The 25,689-nt window shown below is 42.7% G+C and overlaps 1 protein-coding gene across 1 annotated transcript in view; it reads right to left on the minus strand.

Annotated features, from left to right (window-relative positions):
- Ctnna3 (catenin alpha 3) overlaps window positions 1-18,209 on the minus strand; it is a 1,495,245-nt gene extending 1,477,036 nt beyond the window's left edge. The window contains exon 1 of the mRNA XM_032888434.1: window positions 18,133-18,209. The gene's annotated coding sequence lies outside the window, so the exon portion shown is untranslated. The remainder of the gene's footprint in view (window positions 1-18,132) is intronic.
- Window positions 18,210-25,689: the final 7,480 nt, after the last annotated feature.

Consider the following 25,689-nt stretch of genomic DNA (forward strand, 5'->3'; position numbering starts at 1 on the left):
TCTATAAGATGGAGAGAAATGATATCCTTTAAGGTTTTTTGGCTGGAGCAACTGGACAGAAAGTTGCCATTAACTGGGGTGAGGGTAGACACAATGGTAAAAGAGTCTAAAAACATGAAGATGTGCACTAGGTAACCTGTATTCGAATCTGATATGTAAGAGCAGAGTTTGGGAAATTCGGTGTGGACTGAAAATATAAATGCTAGGGCCAGGAACAAATATACATAAGCCTTTTATCCCAGCAGGTGGATCTCTGTGAGTTCGAGGCCAGCCAGGACTACAAAGTGGGAACTTTGTCTCAAAAGGAGGGGGCAGAGGAGATCACCAGCATGAAAGGGAACAGAGTGGGTTAGTGAGATGGGTCAGTCCCAGAGTCCACATAAAATACCAGGTGGGTATGGCACCTGTGATTCCAGCCTCAGAAACCAGAGATGAGCAACCCCAAGCTGGCCAGTGAGACTAGCCTTACTGGTGAGCTCTGGGTTTGATTGAGAGACCCTGACTCCGGGAATAATGTGGAAACAAAACTGAGGATAATTCTCAACATCCACCCCATCTTCCCACGCACATGCACACGACCACACGCACACAAACACCAACACACACAGACACACTGCACACACATGGAAATGAAAACCTGTCATGACTCCGAAACCCTGCCTAGGAGCATCCAGGCAACAAAGATAGCCAATGGTACTGAAGAAACCACAGATATAAGCAAAAGGGCTGATCAAGTGGGCTGTGTACACCTGATGGAGTGTACCACTGCACCTCCAGCAGGTTTATGAGGTTTAGCTGGGGGTATGGGCTAACTTGCTAGTCTCCATAGAAGATCTTCGTAGGTTAGCAGTCTCAGGCTGTAAATATCTGGGAGGAGGAAATTGACATTGCTAGTGTTTGCACACATAGATCGCTCATAAGCTCTCACCTTGGCACCAGAGGAGGGCTATCTCATTTCCATGACTGACCCATAAGTAGAAGCCTCTACCAATTTCCCATGGGTCTGTGGTCTTGACGTGGTTGGGTCATGTCAAACAACACATTCACTCAGGATTTCCCTTGATAGGGAGTTTTGTAGCTCCCCACAAAATAAAGGGAAATAAAAGTGCAGGCTAGGAAAATGGCTCTGCAATCTAGGGCAATTAGTGATCTTCTAGACCTGAATTTGGTTTCCAGCACCCAGGCCTGGCAACTCACAACTCCAGCTCCAGCGGATCTGACACCATCTTCTGGTCTCCAAAGGCACTGCATAGACCTGGAACACAGATGCACAGATGCACACACGTACACATAAATAAAGAAGTGTGGCTGGTGTGAGAGCCCTGGAAAGAGGCCTGCTGGTCTCAGAGGTTTTTACCAGGGAAGAGAAATATAGATGTTCTTATAGAAACTTCGCAACTTTGTGAGGCATAAGCCATTGGTGTTCTGTTCAGGAAATTCTCCCCTGTGCCTATGTGTTTGAAGCTCTTCCCACTTTCTCCTCTATTAGTGTCAGTGTATCTGGTTTTATGTGAAGGTCCTTGATCCACTTAGACTTAAGCTTTGTAAAAGGAGATAAGAATGGGTCAATTTGCATTCTGCTATATGTTGACCTCCAGTTGAACCAGCACCATTTGTTGAAAATGCTGTCTTTTTTCCATTAGATGGTTTTAGCCCCTTTGTCAGTGATTACAAGCTGATACAACTACTCTGGAAATCAGTCTGGTGGTTCCTAAGAAAATTGGACATAGTACTACCTGAGGATCCAGCTATACTACTCCTGGGCATATATCCAAAAGATGCTCCAACATATAACAAGGACACATGCTCCACTATGTTCATAGCAGCCTTATTTATAATAGCCTGAAGCTGGAAAGAACCCAGATGCCCTACTCAGCTATCAAAAATAATGACTTCATGAAATTCATAGGCAAATGGAATGAACTAGAAAATATCATCCTGAGTGAGATAACCCAACACACATGCTATTCACTCACTGATAATTGGATACTAGCCCAAAATCTCAGAATACCCAAGAAACAATTCACAGACTATATGAAGTTCAAGAAGAAGGAAGACCAAAATGTAGATGCTTCAGTCCTTAGAAGTGGGAACAAAATACTCACAGGAGGAAATACAGGGACAAAGAGTGGAGTAGGGACTGAAGGCAAGGCCATCCAGAGACTGCCCCACCTGGGGATCCATCCCATATGCAGCCACCAAAACCAGGCACTATTGCTGATGCCATAAGTGCTTACTGACAAGAGCCAGATACGGGTGTCTCCTGAGAGGCTCTGCCAGAGCCTTACTGATCAGATGAGGATGCTTGCAGCTGAGCACAGGGACCACAATGGAGGAGTTAGAGAAAGGACTGAAGGAGCTGAAGGGTTTTGCAACACCATAGGAAGAACAACGATATCAACCAACCAGACCACGCAGAGCTCCCAGGGACTAAACCACCAACCAAAGAGTACACATAAAGTGACCCATAGCTCCAGCTGCATATGCAGCAGACAATGGCATTGTCTGGCATCAATAGGAGGAGAAACCCTTGGTCCTGTGAAGGTTCATCTCCCCAGTGTAGGAGAAAGCCAGGGTGTTGAGGTGGGAGTGGTGGGTGGAAGTGGGATCATCGTCATAGAAGCAGAGGGAAGGGGGAGGGGCTATGGGAGAGGGGGGAAAGGGAATAACATTTGAAATTTAAATACATAAAATATCCAATAAAAAATTTTTAAAGGTCACATTAAGAAAAAGAAGAAATATAGATGCTCATACTCCATCTAGGACTGCAAGGGCAATGGTGTGACTCAGTGGTAGAGCACTTGCTTAGCACGGTCAGCCACAGAGGGAGAAAAAGAAAGACGTTGAATGAGTCGTGTCCCCACGGGTCTAGGTATTCGCACTTGAGCTCCAGTTGGTGGTGCCATTTGGGAAGTTACAGAATCTTTAGGATGTGCACCCTGGATGGACGAAGTGCTTCACAAAGGTTTCGAGAATTTATAACCTCGCTCCAATTCCTGCAAATCCCCCCCTCTTTTCTCTCTCTCCTCCCCTCCCCCAACCCTCTCCCCTCTCCCCAACCCCCTCCTCTCCCTCTCTCCTCTCCTGTGTGACTGTGTTCAGACAGCCTCCTGCTACCATGCTTCTGTGACAAAGGGACTGTCAACACTTTCCTCTGTAAGTTGTATCACATCAATATGAGAAAGTAATTAACATGATAGCACACTGATAGCTGCCTTTGAGTGAGTTATAAAAATGTGCCCTATCCAGGCAGAAGAACTGGAAATGCATGACACTGTCAAAGTAATTCCAATCCTGCAGATGTCAGCAGGAAGGTTCATGGTTTGTACAAGCAAAGGAAGGCTAGATTTCAGCTCTACTATAGCAGAGCAATACGTGGCAGCCAGTTCAAGACATCCTGCCCACCCCCAAAAACACTCTGCTAAAGGGTTCTTAAGTTCCCCAACATTTCAGTACTGTTGGGTCTCAGTGATTTGACACTGGACTACCTAGGTAAAAACCCAAACTCTGCTCTCTCCTCACCAGGACCCTTGCTTTTACATTTATATGTTTATTTACATGTATAAACACATACATGCACATGAATATACACACATATATGCACATGAATACACACATACTCATATACATGTACATGAATGCACATACACAAACATACATGCACATGAACACACACATGCACACACACACACACGCACACATGCACACTCACACAGAGTACAAGTTTGGAAGTCAGAGAACATCTATGAAAATTGGCTCTATCCTTCCACCATGTGGGCTGTGAGGATGGAGTTTGTCAGCCCTGATGCTAAGTATCTTTACTCGCACAGCCATTTCTCCAGGCCCTTCCCTGGGAACTTTATAGACAAGCTGCTGGGTTCCCTCTGAATATTCATTTCACCATCTGTTAAACACAAAGCATAAGAGTACCCTCCTCAAGAGTTTTCAAGGTGAAATAAGTCGTACATAGGCGTACATATCCTAAATAATTTAGCCCAGAGCTCAGGCCCCGAGCAAGAGCTCAGAAGGGTTAGTTGATGCCATTCTCCCATCTTCGGTGAGACAGCTGGATCTGCTTATGAACATTTAGTTTAAGCATCGTTCATCTACAGAGCCCATGATTACTATTCAAAACTGCTTTCTCTCCATCCTCGTAACTAGAGTCTCAAGCAGAGTTTCCCTCCGGTGCCTCCTTGTATCAGGTCTCTTGACTAAAATCTAAAGCGTAATTCCTACACGTGGACTAATTAGGAATGCAACATGCCTGAACAATGCTAGAGGGGGAAAAAAATCTGAACTACAACCTTGTAACCAGTTCCAGGGGTGGTGTATTAGAGGCTTGCTCCGTGCTCCTGAGCGGGAGCCACCGTTGTAATGCACTAAGGGCCATTATCCTGGAGACAGTGCTTTTGCATTACCTCGGCTTCCAAGACTTCACGATCCAACAGAGTCAAACAGTCTACATTAGAACAGATGTTGGATATCACAGGCACATTGTAACCAAAACTTTTAGGAACTGCCTAGATTTGAAGCTCTGTTTATTGAATCTTGGAATGGTCATCTTATTGATTGTCTTAGTCAGGGTTTCTATTCCTGCACAAACATCATGACCAAGAAGCAAGTTGGGGAGCAAAGGGTTTATTCAGCTTACACTTCCACATTGTTGTTCAACAACAAAGAAAGTCAGGACTGGAATTCAAGCAGAGATCATGGGGGGGGGGTGTTGCTTACTGGCTTGTGTCCCCTGACTTGCTTGGTCTTCTTTGTTATAGAAACCAGCCCAGGGATGGCACCACCCACAAGGGGCTGGGTCCTCCCAACTTGATCACTAAGAAAATGCCTTACAGCTGGATCTCATGGAGGCGTTTCAAGGGAGGCTCCTTTCTCTGTGATAAATCCAGCTCGTGTCAAGTTGACACACAAAACCAGTCAGTACACTGATGTTCTTTGAGAAATCATCAAATTGATCTCTTTACTCCTCCCACAATGGTGAGCTGTGCAAAATCTAAACAAAATTAAAATATGTGCTTCCAAGATTCAGCTTGTTTCCTCACATGTATCCCTAAACAAAAACTAAAATGGAAGGGGGGGATTGCTCTGACCAATATGATGTAAAACAAAGAAAAAAGACCTCTACTTATATGGAGGTATTAAGTCCCTCTGATTATAAATAGCTAATTGGGACTAATTTTCTGTTTTACACTTATTGATTGATTTACTTATTTATTTTGAGGAGGAGCATGAATACCAGAGTGCGCTTATAAAGGTCAGAGGACAATTGGTGGGAGTTGGTTCTCTCTGTCTTCCATATGGAATCCAAGGACAAAATCAGGTTATCAGGCTTGGTAGTAAGTACCATTACTTTCAGATCCATGTTGGCAACCTGCCCTTGTTGTTGTTGTTGTGTGATGTAATGGAAGCAAAGAGCTATGGTTTGACTTCTGATTTAATTGAAAATAACATTGCATATAAGAATTTCACACGATGACCTCACTCCCCTCCTCTGATGACACACTCTGCAACTGTTACTGTATAAAATATCATTTAGTATATATTTCACAAAGGCACATATTTTAAACCTTTCAGCATGCGAAATTTCCATGTTTTCTATATAGTAATGTCTTCTAACTTAGGGACATGTTGTACTGTATAAAAATAACAGTAGACCCAAGATCAAAACGCCATCCCATCCCATACAAGCCCAGCATGTCAGTTACCTTTGTATTACTTAAAAAGCCAAAGAACTCTACAAACCACATACCTTAGTGGTTTTCTATTCTAATACTTTTCTATTACTGTGAAGAGATACCATGACCAAGCAACTCATAGAGAAAGCACTTCATGTGGGCATGCTTAAAGTCTCAGAGGATGAGTCCACAACCATCATGGCAGGGAGCATGGTAGTAGGCAGGCATAGTGCTTGAGGGCTTACATTTTACACAAGCAAAAGGCAGAGGGAGATAGCTAGAAATGGTGTGGGCTTTTGAAACCTCAAAGCCTACTCCTACTAACATAACTCCTTCAACAAGGCCATACCTCCTAATTCTTCCCAAACAGTTCCAACAACTGGGAACCAAGTATTCAAATGTATAAACTATAGGAGCCATTTTCATTCAAACCACCACATTACAGTAATGACCAGCCTAACCAAACATGCCGACTGGGGAAATGGTATCATGAGTATTATGGGGCTAGCCAACAATTTTCTGATTGGATTTAAGGCTCACTACACAACTGTAAACCTGGCCAAGAGCCCTTGGATGAGGAGAGGAACATAATATCAAACTGCCTTATAAACCTTTATAAGGTTATAAAAATATAACCTTTATATCCATTTTTCTAAAAGCCAAAGAACTAAATTAGTCAAAGTGAAACCAAAGAAGATAATCTAAAATGTAAGGCAGCAGAGAAGCTTTTACTGAATCATTCAGAACAGAAATAACATTCAGCTATTAAACATGCAACACACCAAGTCTAAGCCACCAAACCAAGAGTAACATGGCCTCCATGCATACTTTCAAGGTGACTATGATTTGTTGTTGTTGTTGCTCTGATCCAGTGAGCCCATGGATTCAACCCTCTGTCTTATTATAAGACAGCTCAAATGTATATGAAGTCTCCTGGGGTCTGGCAGTTTGGAAAGACCCAGAACAGTAAGAGAACAGTGAAGAAAATTCTTATTGACCTTGATTCCAAACAAACAAACAAACAAACAACAACAACAACAAAAACTAGCCAAAAAAACGGAACTATAAAATATCCTCCTGACTTAGGTAACCCAGGTCCAAAAGACATGCATTGTATGTACTCACTGATAGTGGATATTAGTCAAAAAGTTCAGAATACTCACGATACAACCCACAGACCCAAAGAAGCTAAACAAGAAGGAAGGCCCAAGTGAGGATGCTTGGATCCCACTTATAAAGGGGAATAAAATAGTCATGGGAGGCAGAGGGGGAAGGGACCTGGATGGGAGAGAGGAGAGCAAGGGGAATAGGGAAGGCAGGATTAGGTATGGTGGGGAGAGAGAAGAGAGGTCCAGTAGGCCAGGAGAATGAACGGGAATATGCAGATGCCCGGTGGGGTTAAGGGATTCTCTAGAGTCCCAGAGACCTGGGATGAGAGAGGCTCCCAGGAGTCATTGCAGGTGACGTTAGCCGAAATGCCCAACAGTGGTGATATGGAACCTGAAAAGACCACCTCCGGTAGCCAGACACGACCCCCATTGGAGAGATGGGGACACTAACCCACCTACAAAACTTTCGATCCAAAATTGGTCCTGTCTAAAAGAAATGCAGGCACAAAGATGAGCAGAGACTGAAGGAACGGCAGGCCAGTGGCCGGCCCATTCTGAGACCCGTTCCATGGACAGGCACCAATCCCTCACACTATTAATGATGCTATGTTGTGCTTGCAGACAAGAGCCTAGCTTCGTTATCCTCTGTGAGTCTCTACCCAGCACCTGACCGCGACAGATGAGGATAACCACAGACGAACTTTGAACGGAGATCAGGGACCCCTATGGAAGAGTAAGGGGAAAGATTAAAGGCCCTCAAAGAGATAGCTACCCCACAGGAAGACCAACAGTGTCAATTAACCTGGACCCCTGAGAGCTCCCAGAAATTGAGGATACACAGGCTGGTCTTAGGGCCCTGGCACATATGTGGCAGAGGGCTGCCATTACTAGCCTCAGTGGGAGAGGATGTGTCTAATCTTGTAGAGACTTGATGCCCCAGGGTGGGAGGATATAGGGGGCTGCCCTCTCAGAGGCAAAGAAGAGGGGAAGGAACTATATGAGGGGGCTACCAGGAGGGGGCAGCACTTGGGATGTAAATAAATAAATAAATAAATAAATAAATAAATAAATAAATAAATACCTCAAATTTATTTCGATGTAAAATAAAGCTTATTTTGATGTAAAATTCAGGCCTGCAAGCTAACTGAGCTGGTAAGGGCGCTTGCCACTAGGTCTGAGTACTGAGTTCAACCCCCAGGACCCACATAGTAGAAGGAAAGACTGAGTCCCCCACCACCCAAAAGTTCTCTGATAGCCACACAAAGCACCGTGCCACACACACTCACTCATATATTTAGATAAATAGATTGGTTCAGAAAAGGGGAGACAGAATGTATTTTTTTTTCAAAATCATATTTCTTCTTTGTTCTCTGGAGATAAATAGAAGCCAGCTTGGTGGCATAAAGAAAATCAGGCCACGGACCTTGAAAACGCTGCATCCACTTCTCAGAAATCAGTAGAGGCCTGGGGGGGGGGACCAGTTGTATGGAACTGTTTTAAATTTTTCACATATCTCTAAGCCCTGGGTTTTAGAGGAGGGAGTTGGGGTGTGTGTGCTTTCTCTTTAACATTTTTAAAACCCTGCAGAATCTTTAAATCAAACCATCTGAGGTCACTATTTACGAGCAGTTTTTAGGTTTCCCTATGACTCTATGTAGCTGATAACTCCTTTGAACTGTTTTCCATCCTCCCGACTACGCATTTCTCTAGGAAGTGGAAGCTTTTTCCCCTGGTGTGAAAGCTCCCCTTCCTTGTGACCATCTCTCCCAGGGTCTGTTGTGGCTTAACCTTTCCTGGCTTCTTAGGCATGGAGGTCCCACCCAAGGGCTCATCCCTCACATTCTGTTCTCTGATCCCATTGTATCGCTCATTTAGAACAGGCTTGGCTCGCTGTAGAGTTTCAGCTCTATTTACAGCCTCTGACTCACAGAGCCATCTGTTTAGTCCCGGTTCTCTCACGCGCTTCAGGACCTCGGTCACTAGGCTGCCTTACAGACAGAGTTTACGCTCTTTCCCCTGGATACAGTTGGCGGCACATGCTTTTGATCCTGGTACTCAGGAAGCAGAAGCAGGTGGATCTCTGTGAGCTCCACGCCAGTCAGGAATACACAGTGAAACCCTGTCTCAAATAAAAAAAAAGTAGGTTTTTTTTGTTTTTCTGTTTTTTGTTTTTTTTTTTTTTAGTTCTAAATCACATTAAAGACATCATCCTAAGGCTGGACACCAATCCCAGCAGCTTCTAAAATGCTCTTTTACTCTCTTCATATTAGGGCAGTGAAAAGACCATATTGTGTCTCCCTAGTAACTCTCATATTGGCCAATGCTATCCCATGCCCTCCCACCCCCACCCCCGGCCTTCCTTAGTCAAGTCTCTCCGGATTATTCAGAGTTGACAGAAATATCCCACTTGGTCTCCCCTTTTCCAGTTTTGACTCCTTTAATTTACCCTCCAAATTATTCCTGAACGGATATCTTTTTTGAATGTATTTTGTATATGTGGGTACATGTTGGATCATGCCTTTAATCCCAGCACTCAAAAGGCAGAGGCAGGTGGATCTATGTAAATTCCAGGACAGCGAGGATACATAGTAAGACCCTGTTGCAAAAAACAAATAAACAAACAAACAAAATTCAGACTTCATTGAATGACTCAGTAATTCGTTCTAGCCTGCCTTACCAAATCTCTCCCTTTCTCTTTGGCATACCTCCTGTACCCCGCCCCCCACGTAAAGAATTTGAAGTTCTCTTAATAGAGTATAGCAGTTACACCCTTAGACTTTTACTCTATTCTTTCTGCCTGGAGTGTCCCTGCCCAGTAGCCCCTGCGCAAACACCCTCTCATCTTTGAGATTTCACTCAGTCCACTTAAAGCCGCATACACGCTAGGCCAGTCAGATGGGTTTGCAGCAGAGGTGCTTGCTACCAAGCAACGTGAGTTCCATCTCTGGAACTCACTGGACAGAAGAATGAGCTCCTGTGAGTTGTCTTCTATGTATCTTCCACATACACCACCGTGGTGCACTTACACCTATATATGCCCATACAAATATCTATGTTTATATTTAAAATTTATATATAATATATAAGAATAGCATAATTATCTATGTATGTTATATATTATATAAACATATATAATAATAAACATTCATAATATAAACATTTATGTTATTTAATTATATATAATTACAAAACAAAACCTTACCACACTTAACTTACACGCTCAGAGATAACCAATGCAGCCTTCTCTCTGTTTGCACAGCCTTCTGGCACAGACCCCTCTGGGAATCTAATTATCATCCTAACATCTAAGATGCCTTCTAAACAAACAAAACACATGAAATTAAAAACACTACCTTCAGGCTGGAGAGATGGCTCAGTGGTTAAGAACACTAACTGTTCTTCCAGAGGTCCTGAGTTCAATTCCCAGCAACCACATGGTGGCTCACAACCATCTGTAATGGAATCCGATGCCCCCTTCTGGTGTGTCTGAAGACAGCTACAGTGTACTATACTTAAAATAAATAAATAAATCTTTAAAAAAAAAGCACCACCTTCAATGAAACTTGTTATTATCCATGCTACAAAGAAATAAATATTCCACAATAGTAACTAATACTTTCTAAAACTGAGTGCCACTGTCCCTGACATTCCTCTCCAAGGGTCCTGTGCAGAAGGGCACTATGACGGAAGGTTAGGAAGGTATAGGGATCACAGTAGGGCATGCGTGACTCAGTGGGTAAAGATGCTTAACACCCAGACTGACAACTAAGTTCTAGTTATGTATGCACATGGTCGTAGGGGAGAACTGACTCTCAAGGTTACACAGACACTGTGCACCGTGCCCCCAATACACACACACACACACACACACACACACACACACACACATAAATAAATAAATAAATAAATAAATAAATAAATAAATAAAACACTCAAGGGGATCTGTCCCTGTACAAACCCAGTTTGATAGCACAGACTCACAAGAGTGGTGGCAAAGATCAGGACAATGAGAGCAACTAAGCCCTCTGTCAGCAACTAAGCTTGTCTAATTAACACAACCACAACTAGTCAAGCAGACAGAGGTCCAGTTCTGAGGCTGACACCTAGGAGAGCTTGCCCTGCAGTGTGCTGGGGGGTACTGCACCACAAAAGACACCGTTTCCTAGAAACTAACGACAGTGGATGAACAATTGTTCAGTGCCACGAGCAGACTAAAGGCTGCTGGCTACCTATGACTTCTCAGACAGCTCTTGCAGTATAAAAGATAGAAACTCAACAAGTGAACTGGAAAATAAAGCCAAGTGTGAGGGCACACATCTTCAGTGTGTGTTTGGGAGGGAAAGATCTCTGAGTTCAAGGCCAACCTGGGCTACAGAGAAAGCTCCAGGACAGCCAGAGCTATGTAGAAAGACCCTGTCTCAAAACAAGAAAGAAAGAAAGAAAGAAAGAAAGAAAGAAAGAAAGAGAGAGAGAGAGAGAGAGAGAGGGAGGGAGGGAGAGAGGAGGAAGGAAGAAGAAGAAGAAGAAGAAGAAGAAGAAGAAGAAGAAGAAGAAGAAGAAGAAGAAGAAGAAGAAGAAGAAGAAGGAAAGAAAGAAAGAAAGAAAGAAAGAGAGAGAGAGAGAGACAATGAAAGAGGAAGAGAAAAGAAAAACTGGAAAATAAAGACCCAAGCATATGTCGTAATCAATAATAGAGAAGAAGCCCAATAAAACAATTATACATGTGTGCTCACATAACACACATAAAACACACAAATATATATGAATATTATATATATACATATATATATTCTCTATTTAATGAAGAGTGCACGCTAGGGCACTGGAGAGATTGCGCAGTGATTAACAATGCTTGCTCCTCTTTCAGAAGAGCTGAGTTCAGTTCCCAGAACCATGTTGGGATGGTCACAACTGCCTGTAATTCCAGCTCCAAGGAACCTACCACCCTTTTCTAGTCTTTGTGGACATCTGCACAAATATGACCCACATGATCACACACACACCTCGCACACATACACACTCATCCTTTTTAAAAGGGTGCAAGTTTGGTGTGCTGGTATGCACCTGTGGTCCCAGCACCATAGAGAATGAGGCGGGGGACCGTGAGCTTAAGACCAGCCTGGTGAGAATCTGAGAAAGAGATTGAGAGGGGTAAAGGAGCGGGTAAGAACTGCAAAGTCAAAAGAGGGGAGATGGAAAAGTACGTCAAAGACCACAAAGGGGGGAGGGTCAAGAAACAACCATGACAACAGCAACGAAAAGAAAATCAAAACTCAAAACTTTAGTGACGTTAGCAAAACAAAGCACTATGCCCAGGAACATGATGCATAGCAAATTATACTTGACTTATATTTCATGTCACAGGATCAATAAATAGTAACATTAAATACGATTAAAATTAGCTTCTCATTCACACACAAAAATATATACAAATAAAAGCTGCCCAACTTCATCCATAACAAACATTTCTTTTAAATAGAGTGGAGAAAGATGTCATTAGCATACATGCATCAGCCCCCTGTTCCCTTCTCTCAGCTGCAGAAATCACTGCCATGCATGCAGCATGCATCAGCCCCTGCTCCCTGCTCTCAGCTGCAGATATCACTGTCATGCATGCATGCATCAGCCCCCTGTTCCCTGCTCTCAGCTGCAGATATCACTGCCATGCATGCAGCATGCATCAGCCCCCTGTTCCCTTCTCTCAGCTGCAGAAATCACTGCCATGCATGCAGCATGCATCAGCCCCTGCTCCCTGCTCTCAGCTGCAGATATCACTGTCGTGCATGCATGCATCAGCCCCCTGCTCCCTGCTCTCAGCTCAGATATCACTGCCATGCATGCATCCATTAGCCCCCTGCTCCCTGCTCTCAGCTGCAGATGCCTTATGAGTAGCAGCTTCAAGGGCTGGCCTCCTTAAATTACACCTTATAGTTCTATACTTGAAAGTGTTAGTATAGACCATTTATACTCTTTCTGAGAATTAACTACTCTCTAGCTGTGTTGCTAAACATTGGGAGGGACAGCACTGGTACCCCTAGTGGATAGACTGTTCCCTAACTGCTACTCCCCATAAGGAAGAAAGAAACTCCCAGGAGCAGAGTCAGGAGACGTACAAAACCAGGAAGGACTGGGGACTTCTTATGTGGGGAAGTAAATCCCACTGAGTCTAGTCAAGAGCTCAAGAGCCGGGGGACAAAGTGGCTGGATTTTAATTGAAATTTTTAAAATGTAAATAAAGTTAAATAGGTAAACTTTAACTTTAAAGAGCTGAGGAACCAAAAGCTTCTTACAAACCCAAATATGAGCACTGAATGGAATAGAAATTACAGTAGAACAAAGGATAAATGAGTTATTAAAATTAGTTCAAGAAAGAGTCAACAGTCACCTTTCAAAATTGTTAAGAAACCTAGTTCCTGAAACTTGATGAATACGGGGAAATGAGAGCTATGCTTTAGGGTAATTAATAATAATAATAATAATAATAACAACAACAACAACAATGAAGAGGGTTTTTTTTTCTTTTTTTTTTTGGAGCTGGGGACCGAACCCAGGGCCTTGCGCTTGCTAGGCAAGCGCTCTACCGCTGAGCTAAATCCCCAACCCCAATGAAGAGGTTTTTATAGGATAAATCCAAGCAATAAAAAACATGAAGAACTATAGAATGGTAACAATGACTATTTATAATCTTATGCTAATAGTTCTAGACAATGACCATCAGCGAAAGCCAAGATTCTTAGGGAGTGTTTACTAAGGAACACTGGGGACTACACAGAGACTGGACTCACTGATCAGTCTTACTCTGACAGTGAGACTGGCCAGACGCTCTTCAGTGGGAATGATGTCACACCACCTATGAAGTATTCCATGCAAAAGAATTGAATCAAAATCTAACCAAGCCCTGTCTATACCTGATCAACAAGTATGTTGATTTTTTTTCATTTTAGCAATTCTAGACGTTCAGTGATATCTGTAAAATTCAAGTCGCATCTCTCTAGTGACACTTACTATCTGAAAATGCTCACTATCACTTGGAGAAATGAAAATTAAACTCAAGACAGACTCTACCAAATGTCATCTAGAATAGCTAAAACGGAAAAGATTAGTAAGTAAGATCAAAGGCAAAAAACACCTCAAGATCTCACACACAGCCAGTGACAACTGCTACCAGTGAGTTAGACAACAGTCTGGCCAGTTTGATCTCACACACAGCTAGTGACAACTGCTACCCGCGAGTTAGACAACAGTCTGGCCAGTTTGACTTGACTCTCTTTTAAGTGTGCTTGCGTGCGTGTGTGTGTGTGTGTGTACCACATGTATGTGAGTGCTTTCAGAGGCCAGAAGCCTGTCAGACCCCTGGAGCTGGTTGTGATCTCCCTGATATAAGTGAACTCAAGCCCTCAGGAAGGAGCAGCAAGCACTCTTGACCATTCAAGCCAGCTCCAAATACACTTCTTAGTAACTACGTGACAGAAACGACAGTGTATGTCTACATGTGGTCATGTATGAAAATATCCATGATGACCTTATTCATAATACACAGAGCTAGAAATTTCAGACATCCAGGAACAATGAGACCATTGATGATATGATTAAGTCACCGTATTAATGCAAGAAAAAGCAGTGAAGCGTTGATTCAGGCCACAAGATGAATGGAAGGCGTAAATGTCACGCTGAGTATGTGACATACATACCCACTGATTCCATTCATGACACCGTAGAAAGGACAGGATAGGGACAGAGCAATGAGCACTTGTGAGGAGCCGGAGCTGATTAAAGAAATCGACCTCGGAAGAGAGCACTGCATTTAATTGCAGTATGCTGGTGGTTATATGCCTAGTTTCTGTGTCGGACTTAACAAGTTGCAAGCTTTTAGGGCTGATTTTCTTTAAAGTGTGTGTGTGTGCGTGTGTTGTGTGTGTGCATGTGTGTGTTGTGTGTGTGTCAGAGGCCAGAAGAAGGCATCAGATTCCCTAGATCTGGAATTACAGGTGGCCTGACATGAGTGTAGGAAACAGAACCCCAATCCTCCACAATAGTATACATTCTTGATGGTTGACCCATCTCCTCCAGCCCACAAGTTAATAATATGTATATGTGTGTGTATTATATATATTATATATGTAAATGTGTGTATATATTTATATATAATATTTTCAAATATTAACAAAAATTTTTAAACAAAAAAGTCTGGGCTTGGGACATTGAAAGGGGAGAAAGGAGAGGAGGGAAAGGAAACACTGGGTTGGTCTGATAGGGTTCTTTGAAGAACTCATTCAGAAGTCATTCGGCTGTTCTCAGCACATCAGCTCCACTCGGACGGACCACTCAAGTACTTCAGTCCCCAAGCCCGACTTGAATTCTCTTTTTCAGACAGAGTCTCATTGCATAGCCCTGTGTGGCCTCAACTTCCTGCTTCAGACTGGAACCTGCTAGGCATACAGGTATGTATAGTCATGCCTGGCTCCAGCTGCATTTTAACCTGCACGTAGGTGCACTGTGTGCGTCCAGTGGCCACACAGGCCAGAAGACAACGCTGGATCTCTATAACTGGGGTTACAATGGTTGTGAGTCAGCCCGTGGGTTCTAGGAATCAAACACAGATCCTTTGAAAGAAGAGCAAGTGCCCTTAACCACTGAGCCGTCTCTCAAGCCCCTCTGACTTATTTATAATGTTTACTTCCCAGGATCCGAGCCTATGAGTCCAGTTTACCCAGTCATCCCACATACCTGATGAATTCATTCAATGCTACTTGTAACTCAGTACTGTGGTATCGATTTGATGTGTACTTTTCTTTCCAGTAATTCAAAGTTGGCCTATATATGTGTCTATTGTCAAAACTATAGAAACAATTTCTGAGCACGTTATACTATTTGTTTAATTCTTCTTGAAGTTATTTTTAATAACAGAGTAAGAAAAAGAAGACTCTGACCATTGACCCAGTTCGTCACATTCATGTCTGAATAAACTCATGAAGAGCCTTAGCAAAATTTTAACTGCTGCTCTCTCATCCTTTTCCAGTACTATGCTGTGTTGGCAGCAGAAGTTTCTATGATCATTTCTTTTTCATTTACATAGGTCAGGGCTAGCATAGTAGGAGGAACACCCTGAGCCCAGAATTCTCAAGACAGCAGAGGTTTTGTGGCTATTCGAAGATCAAAAAACACCAGCAAGTTTATCTTTAAATTCCTTCCTCTTACCCAAAACCTTTGTTCCCAGGGACACTGATCCAGTTAGTTTGGACCTAAATGGATTTGAAATTCAAATTAAATGTACATTGAAATAGTGACGGGTTTGGTGGTTTTAGCCCCAGGTACAGCCCCAGAGGTTGTTCTGGAACACACAGATGGGAGGGAGGTATCAATTCCCTAGTTGGTTCTTGACTGGGTCAATAAAGACCAGAACTAGTCTCTATTACTGCAGTTTAAGACTGAAATGGCGGGGTTGGGGATTCAGCTCAGTGGTAGAGCGCTTGCCTAGCAAGTGCAAGGCCCTGGGTTCAGTCCCCAGCTCCAGAAAAAAAAAAAAAAAAAAAAAAAAAAAAAAAAGACTGAAATGGCAGCCGGATGGTGGTGGTGCACACCCTTGATCCCAGCACTCAGGAGGCAAAGGCACCCGATCTCTGTGAGTTAGGGAGCAGCCTGGTTTACAGAGTGAGTTCCTGGAAGAGCCAGGCAGCACAGAAAAACCCTGTCTATAGGAAACAAAGGAAAAGAAAGAAAGAAAAAGAACGAAATGACTGTTAATCTCAGCACTCAAGGAGACAGGGCAGGCGCATCTTTAATCTCAACACTTGGGAGACGAGGCAGGTGCATCTCTGATTTCAAGGCCAGGTCTAGAGAGTAAGACCCTGTCTCAAACACAAAAAATCAGAGTAAAAAAGGAGAAAAGCAACTAGCCACATTACAACAAGGCATGAGACAAAACACAAGGAGCTTCTATCCACAGACATGTGTACAATCCCTATGTAAATACGTCTTGTTTTCAACAGTGATTTGGTCAGAGCTGCTCTGCTATGTAGATGCTTAACTCTATTTAGACAACTCAGTATTTCCCCAAACACCAAGCCTCTCTAGTCTGTTTCTGAATTAAGGAACAGGCCTTTTTTCCCTGCTCCTAGAAAACCTGAGGCCACATAAATCAGCTGGTGATTCGAAAGGGCAGGTTTGCTCCACTTTTATTTCCACCGAAACATAAATGATGTTTAATGACCACTTCATCTTTACAATCCAACAGCATTTTCTCACTCAAGACTGCCCCAGGGCAAGGAGGTTTGCCCAAAATCCCTCTCTAAGACTTCTGTATGGAATAAATGCCACACACACACACACACACACACACACACACACACACACACACACACGATAAATACAAAGCTATACTATCTCTTCTGTCGAGCCACGGTTGGGAACCCCCTCTTTTTCCCTGTTCAGTCTCGTTCTTGGATGTTTTATATTCTCACACTTTTTTCCTTTCTTTTTCACACCACATTTAATTTAGCTTACCCTGAATTTTGTGTAGCCTTGTAAGCACCTTAAGTCCTCTCTACAACAGGCGAGGAATAGATAAACTGTCTTTCTATACATCCACAAAGACAGTCATTTTCCCTAGTCTTGCACTAGATAAAGCCTTAAAAATTTTAACTCCACATCAACACACAAGTTATCCAAGTCCACGAATTCCTTCTGGCTTTGTTGGTTCTCTCTTCACAAATACTTAAGGCTGCATACAAGTGGCACAAGTGACACACACGATTTAAGTTCAGAGGCTGATAATAGAAACCAAATTGTTTGCACAAATAAACTGCTCACTGCGCAAGTTTTATATTAAAAGAATGTGAAGTCCCTGGTGCCTCGTGTACAGTTACTCAAATAGTAAAGGTCCTGTTACCCTGGAATTTTTAAATGCTCTGTGTAAGACTACTGTAGTCTGGGCACCGGCGCACAAGAACTGTTTTCACACTGTCTTTAATGTCACTATCAAACACTCCAAATAGCAGAACTGAGCTTCTGCTCAACTGAGTCAGCCTAGGCTGTTACACAAGGAAAAAAAACTGTTTGAACATTGCATTTGTATCTAAGTCTGAAATGCCTGCAGATCCACTCTGAATGGTAGATTTTTAAAATCTGAGCTTTCACAAAGTCTCGACCTCAGGATAACTAAAAGGAGACTTCCTTATGAAAGTCCTAAGTGCACAACCTAGTTCCCAGTCATCCCATTCTAGAGAAATCATGTCTCTTCATTCCCCCAAAGTCATCTAACCAGGCAAATAATCTGCCCATAATGGGGTTTGCCTTATGGCCAAAGTCTAATTTTAAAAAGTTGACACTTGACTCACCTGTGGCGGGACACAGTTTGGCCCACAGAGACACTGAGCCACTGCCTAAGCAGCTCCTTGTGTTTATAAAGCCGGTGCCACGGTTGTGGCTCACAATTTGGCTTATGACGACTCTGTGAGCAAACCGCCTGACAAGCACCCTAGTGTATTTCAGGATGACTGACAGGGCACAGTGGCTCAAGCGAGAAGGGGGATGGGTGCTCTTAAAGCAACAAGCCAGCAAAGACAAAAATCAAACATCAGACTTCAGTCTTCAAAGGTGCAGTGTGAAGTCATCCGTGATCAGCCTGAACACAACTCTCAGGCACACTGTACACCCAAGTCACCCAAAAGCCAAAATGGAGCATATACAAGTAGAGATAAAGAATTCACAGCAGGCAAGCTTTGTAGTTCCTGAAACTATGGAGCCTACAAATTACTAAGAATATTCCAATCCATCTTTACGGAAATTAAATCAAGGAACCCAGAGAAAGAGATCTTACAACAGCAATGTAACAATAGCTGATAGTTAACTTAAGCCAGGTGCGGTGGCACGGGCCTTTAATCCCAGCACTGGGGAGGCTGAGGCGGGAGAACCTCGGTGAGTTGAAGGCCAGCTTGGTCTACATAGTGAGTTTCAGGACAGCCAACGCAATAAATTGAGACCTGTACTAAATTAAATAAAGTAATTTGATAGAGCTAGAGAAGTGGCTCACTGGTTAAGAGCACTGGCTCCTCTTCCACAAGCCCTACGTTCAATGCCCAGCATTCGAATGGCAGCTCACAACCATCTGTGACTCTAGCCTCAGGAGATCAAATGTCCTCTTGTGGCTTCCATGGGCTCTAGAGTGCACATGGTGCTCAGACATACATGTGGAAAAAAAAAACACTGTACACATAAAACAAATAATTTTCAAATGTTAAGTATCAATCAAGTAATTTAAGTAATCAAAACAAGGCATTCATGCATTTCTTCTTACTGTATGCTTTCCCTACCATCAACTTTCCTGGTTACAAAGTAGAACAGAGCACTTGGAAATTCTAATTATGGTTATTTTTATACCAGCTTCTCTTAGGAATATATTTAATTAATGCATTAGCTTAATTCTTCACATTTACAAATTTTTATATTATTTTTCAATACTTTCTACTTTTCAATTCTTTGATTCACTTAGTTTTTTTTTTAAAGTCACTCATTCTTTTAAATGCAATCCCTCCCTTTGCCAGTTGAGGGTGTCATTAGATTCTAAATATCCTCACTAGTACACTGAATGATATTTATTCTCATACTTCAGTAGGAACTGCAACAGAACATCTCCATTTTCCTTAGAAAACTTACTAGGAAATATCCCAGTTTGTCTGGCCTGTATGAATTTGATTTGTAGTCTGCTTAACTTACATTTTCTAACTCCCATGCTTAATTATTAGTAATTAGCCCTTATCTAGGAGAAGCTACAGGTTAATTATAGGGCAGACAGTTACTGGTATGATAGTATAATTATGTGTCTCTTGAGCACACAATGTTGTAACTAACAAATTTCTCATGCAACCTCCAGAGTCCTCGTTTTACAACTAAACACTCTGTTTGGAGGGATGAACATCCTTTTGCCTGATTCACTCTGAAAGTACAAACTTGGCACATGCCTTTAATCCCAAGCACTCGGAAGGCAGAGAAAGGTGGATTTCTGTAAGTTCGACGACAGCCTAGTCTGCAGATCGAGTCCTAGGCAGCCAGAGCCACAGAGAAACCCTTTCTCGAAACAAAACAATAACAACAACAACAACAACAACACTCTCCATGCATAACGTGCTTGCTTAGCAAGTATAAGGAACACCATTTGGATCCCAAGTAAATGTCTGAGCATGGAGGCCCACCTGTGGCTCCACTGCTGGGAAGGTGCATGTTGGGGGTCCCTGGGGCAGGCTGGCTAGGTGAACTCTGGGTTCAATTGGGAGGTCCTGCCCCAGTGAATTGGGTAGACAGCCATTGAGAAAGATACCTGATGTCAACCTCAGGTTTCCATGCAGACACACCTCCGCACCAATGTGTAAACACACCCACACACATACACACACACACTCACACACTCACACACACAGACACACACATTCACTCACTCACACACACACTCACTCACACATATGCACACATATGCACACACACCCACACACATACACACACACTCACACACACACCCACACACTCACACACACAGACACACAAACCCCAAAACACACACACACCAACACACCACACAAACACCCCACACCACCACACACACCACACACACACTCACACACACACACACACACACAGTTCTCAAATCTGAAGACGGGAGGTTTTTTACTTGTACAGCAACAACAGCTAGGCAACCAAATGTAAATGCTATTGATTCTCTTTCAGAGTTTTATGGCCCTAATTTTCTAAACTGACACGTTCTCAGTAGTATAAAACAGATGCTCAAAATTGGTTTTCAAATTACTCATCCAAAAGAAAACCGAAAAGTCAATGCCGCCAGTGATTAGCTTATCCCCTCTGCCAATCAGCCGCATAAGTCCGGCATACAGTAACTAGTTTTTTTTTTTTTCCTGCCTTCAGCTAACCACTTAGTTCTACCTTAGTTTCCAACAAGTTTGCCTCCTAATACAGGGTCTCGTGAGCCCTGTTCCACTGTGCAGATTTGGTTTCCCCAGAAGTCTTGAAAATTTCTGTCTAAAGATCCTTTTAGTTTTGGTTCTACTTAAAACGACTTAAAATTTAAAAAACAAATAATTAACGATAATACTTAGGGGGCCGACAAATATATATTACTCGTTTAGGATATTCCTTTGTACCTAGAGCAAAAAGAAAAAAAAAAATGCCTTCATAGATTTGACTTTTCGAAAACCCTTCAAAAGAACTTCCTTAAATTATTTCAACAGGCACAGGAGAGGTAACACACAGCAGTGAGCACATCTAGAGGCATCACTGATCCCGGCATGTTTCAGATAGCATTAGCGAGTAGTATCCCACCGGCATCTGCAAATGCAGAGTCCGGGGACTAAGAAGTGTCGCCCTAAAAGACAAAGTGTGATAAGTGTCCTTCTGTGTCCCCTGCTAGTCCGTGAGACCACATGCACTTTCCATGGGAAATCACAGAGGAAGAGTCTGGTGTGGTGGTGTAAGCCTGTGATCCCAGCACTTGGGAGGCAGAGCCAAGAGAACGAGGAGTTCAAGGTCATCCTCATCTACAGATGGAGTTTGAAGCCAGCCTGGGCTACTTGAGCTCCTAAACGAGTGAGGTTAACAAGGACGGAAATGACCAGGGTATTTTTTATGTGTGTGCATTGTGTCACAATGAAGCACATTGTTTTGTACAATTAATATAAACTAAAACAAAGGAGAGGTTTTTTTTAAATGAAAATAACTGCTTGCATTTAAGACGCTTTCTCCATGGCTTTCTCCACAATGGCCACCATTTACCTGCTTCTCTTGAACTGTGAAGTGAGACCTGCCCCTGCAAAGCTGCTGTGAAGAGGAGCAGCGCGTGAAATTACACGGCAGGTATAAAGGAATACCGATGACCGTGCTGAAGGCGCTCTGGCCCACTGACATACTTTTACGGAAGTTCTGTGCAGAACTCCGTTCATTCAAACCACATCATCAATGGCGGCTGAGGAAAGTAACAAGTGTATTGCTCTGATTTTAAAATAGCAGTCCTTGAGGTCACAGGTTTTTATTTAGCAAGTTGCATCTGTTTCTCCCAGGAACTGTTGTCTACTGCATTTGTGGTAAGTTATAATAAGAAAACAAAGAAATACGGCCCTAAAATAGACCTCACTGGAGAACTGCTCCAAAAGTTGTAACAAACGCTTCACAAAGAAAATGACAGACACTCTAACGCATATTAATAAGTATGGATCTTCTAAGACTGGGTATGGGACGAATACTGAGCTCAAAGCAGAGGAATGGCGGTAAGGTAAAAAATAGAAACTTCTGTATCTTGTTCCCACATGAGACTTATGGAGTTGTGCCAACCTGCTTCATTCCAGAGCAGAGAGCCTCTCGGTTGCTGAGCTATATTAGAGAGAGGGGAAGGAAATCCTCTCTCCCACACTCTGTTACCAAAGATAAGAACAGAAAACTGGCGACGGATGGCACCACCAAGTAGCCATGTTTAGTTAACTTATGTTATTTAGAGAGTCAACGTCTTCATTAACTCTCTAGAATGCCCGCGTTTACATAACGCAAAAGAAAGGCATGCATACGAGCCAAGAAAGTCAGCTCTGAGAGAGCCTCAGGGTCTCAGGCTGGAGATACAGCTTGGTGATAGAGCCCTTGCCTAACACACAGGCCCTTTGCCCACAACTTTGCAGGCCCTGCTACGGATGCTTCCTGGAAAGGAGATTCTCGTCTCTGCTGCTTTGGTTGTGAGCCTGGATGTCTCAGCCAATCTCCCGCGCTGTGCACTATTCTCTGAAAAGTTCCCTTTGCTTTAATACTCTGTGTGGGCACATGCACACAAAGAATAACTTGCAAGGGTCAGTTCTCTCCTTCCACCTTAAGGACTTTGGGAATCAAAGTCAGGTCACCTTAACTCACTGAGCCATCTCACTGGCCCCTCCCCAGTCTCATAGATGCATATGATTGCCAGACATTAACTTTTACTAATCTAGTAGATAGTCCACATATTAAATACCATGTCCATTTTTGTTTTAATTTGTTCTTACCCAATAACTGGTGAAACACACTAATAATCTTTTCATTTATTGATTGGTCGTTCTAGTTTTCACAGGTTGACTCTTTTAGATTCTTCTCTATCTGATTTTTTTTCCTTACTAATTAAAAGTTCTTTATTATTTTTTGAGACACGGTCTCTTTCTACGTCGCCCTAGCTGACCTGGTGCCGAGGTCCTGCATCAGCGTGAGGAGGGTCCTAAGAAAGGTAGGAATGGCAACCGTGCTGACCCAGGAATGACTGGGAGTCAGTATGAGATGCAAGCTGCTGGTTCAGGTACCTCTGTTCCCTGACGAGTCTCAGTATTCTTTATTCTTAGCTTAATAGCTTAATAACCTGAACCCAGTCTTTTATTTACTAAGCTCCATCAGCAAGGCTTTGATCATTGATAATAATTATCAAAAATTCTTAGATTTACATAAGTTTCATGAATCCCGGATCGACAGTTCCAAGCCCCGTTTCCTTAAAGCAGAAACTAAACTCAAAGCAAAAGCACATTTTCTTATGTGTTTACATTGCCTGTTCTTCATGGGGAGCTGGGCCCAGCTCTTGCTGTTTTCTGGTACAGCAGACAGCAGTCTTTAGTAACCGCTTCCATATAAGACTAGAAAATGACAAACTTCTAAAACTAAAACAACCCCTTACAACGTTTAGAATAATGTAAGTAAACAGCTCTCTCTAATATCTTTGCAGGCGTTGTTATCTTCAATTCTTCAATCAGCTAGAAAAGCAGAGTGCTGACTTTTTATATGCTTCTTTTAATTCTCTAATCCTCGTTTCTTTATAAGTTCTTATTTTTTTCTATCCATGCCTTTTCTTCCTAAGATCAGACCTTTAACTCTCTATCCTTGATGTCCCCAAGTTCACCCTGGCTAATTAATGCAACATTCATTGGGTCGGAGGGTCCACGTGTCTCTTCATGATCCCACATTCAAGGTGAAGTCTCGCAATGAACTATTTCTACAAAGGACCACGTAGGCTTTTTCAGCCCTTGTTCTTATGTTGTCTAAATCCTTCCCCATGGCCCTGAAGGCCAAGCGGAAGGTCTGTTCCTCGTCCTCCTCAGCCTCATGACCACCTCCATTCCTCATTCCTGAGAACCGCATCTATTTCGTGTACTATGGCTCTGAGTAATAGGAGAAGTATATTCCCCAGAAAGATTGAAAGTAAAGTAGTAAGGACAGCAGACCAACTTTGGAGCACCGGCAACCATCAGCACTCGTGGGTCATGGGATCAACGTCCTGGCGATGCTCCAGGGGCAGGAACTGCGTCATGCCTCCCCTTACACAGCCATGCAGGACCCGGAAGCCTGGAACTTGCTATGTCGACCAGGCTGAACCGGAACTCAAAGGAGATGAATCTGCCTTTGCCTCCTGATTAAAAACATGCCTTTTCTTAGAAGGAAGGAAAATGTGGACCAAGAGCTGACATGGTGGTGTAGCCCTTTAATCCCAAAAACTCAAGGGGCAGAAGTAGGTTGCTCTTCGTGAGTTCGAGGCCAATCTGGACCAATATAGTGAGTTTCAGGACATTCAGGGCTATGTAAAAAGACCCCGTCTCAAACAAACAAACAACAAAAAAGACTTAATTACAGATATAAAAAAATTAATATTCTCAACATGTGTCAAATTAATATATCTTTAAATTGTTAGAATGCTTCCTTTTTTTTAATTTGCTACTTAAGTTGTCGATTTGAGTTTCATAAAAATCGTTAGTAAATTTTGGGATTCTTGGGATTAGGTCAGAATTTTTAATGATTTCTGAATTGGCCCTAAACACACTTCTGCCATTCTGTATCTGTAGAAAGAGGTGCTCTCAGCCTGAACCATATATTAACAAGTTGTAAAATATGTTGCAACTCTATCCTGTGGTACAAAATACTCAGCCAAGATTTAACTCTTTATGTAAAAGTTAAGCATACACGTGCATCTCATTACTATGTAAATTTGCCTTTATCTTCAATATGATGTGTGTGTGTGTGTGTGTGTGTAGGAAAGAATTGTCTTAAAATATATTTCTTTACGTTTTGATTATCAGTAAACATTTGATTGTACAACTGTTTCGTATATGTATATGCCCGTGCAAATTTCTCATATAAAGTAGGTCATACGTACAAAAAGTTTAAAAAGCCCTGACGTGAACATAAGTATATTCAAAACTACGAAGAATAAGACTATAGAGAAATAGAAACATAGTCTCCTGAGATCATATCATAACAGAAAAAAAAGAATCTTTTGCAGAATTTAATAACTATAAAATAACGTGTTACAATGTCACATCTGTAAAATGCATAGAGTAATAGGGCCGACTTAAGAGATCCCATCTCACATATTTCAAGTCAAAAATCACTCCAGTTGCTACCTTTCAAAAGCTTTGGGGGACAATTTACAAGCCTCCGAGAGAGAAAACATAGCAGTGGCTCAGAACACAAGAGGCTCTGTTCAAACATGCTGTGCTCTGCTCCAACACAAGATTTACTGATGGAAACTCCCCTGCACCCCATGGTGACCTTTTCTCCTGCTGTGCTCTCGCTGTTGTGGTTCTGTTGTGGTCCTGTCAGTGGCCACAATGACTCCAAGACAGAGCTGTTTGTTCCCTCAGATGTAAGGCACGTCACCCAGAGTTTCTGCTTTTTAGTCTACCAAGCACGGTGGCTGGGTGAGAAGAGACTTCCCGCTCGGCGACACATATATCAAGAGCTGTCTTCCTGGAGCAAGGCAGGAAACAGGGCATTTGCAGTGTGAGAGTCTTCCTCTCCCTTCTACCAAGGCTGGTTCCAGGCGTGAACCGCTGTGCCCAGCTTTTTAAGTGGATTCTTGGGGATTTGAACTCAGATTCTCATGCTTGAACCATCTCTCT

The sequence above is a fragment of the Rattus rattus genome, chromosome 18, assembly GCF_011064425.1.
Source record: "Rattus rattus isolate New Zealand chromosome 18, Rrattus_CSIRO_v1, whole genome shotgun sequence".
NCBI classification, from domain to species: Eukaryota; Metazoa; Chordata; class Mammalia; order Rodentia; family Muridae; genus Rattus; species Rattus rattus.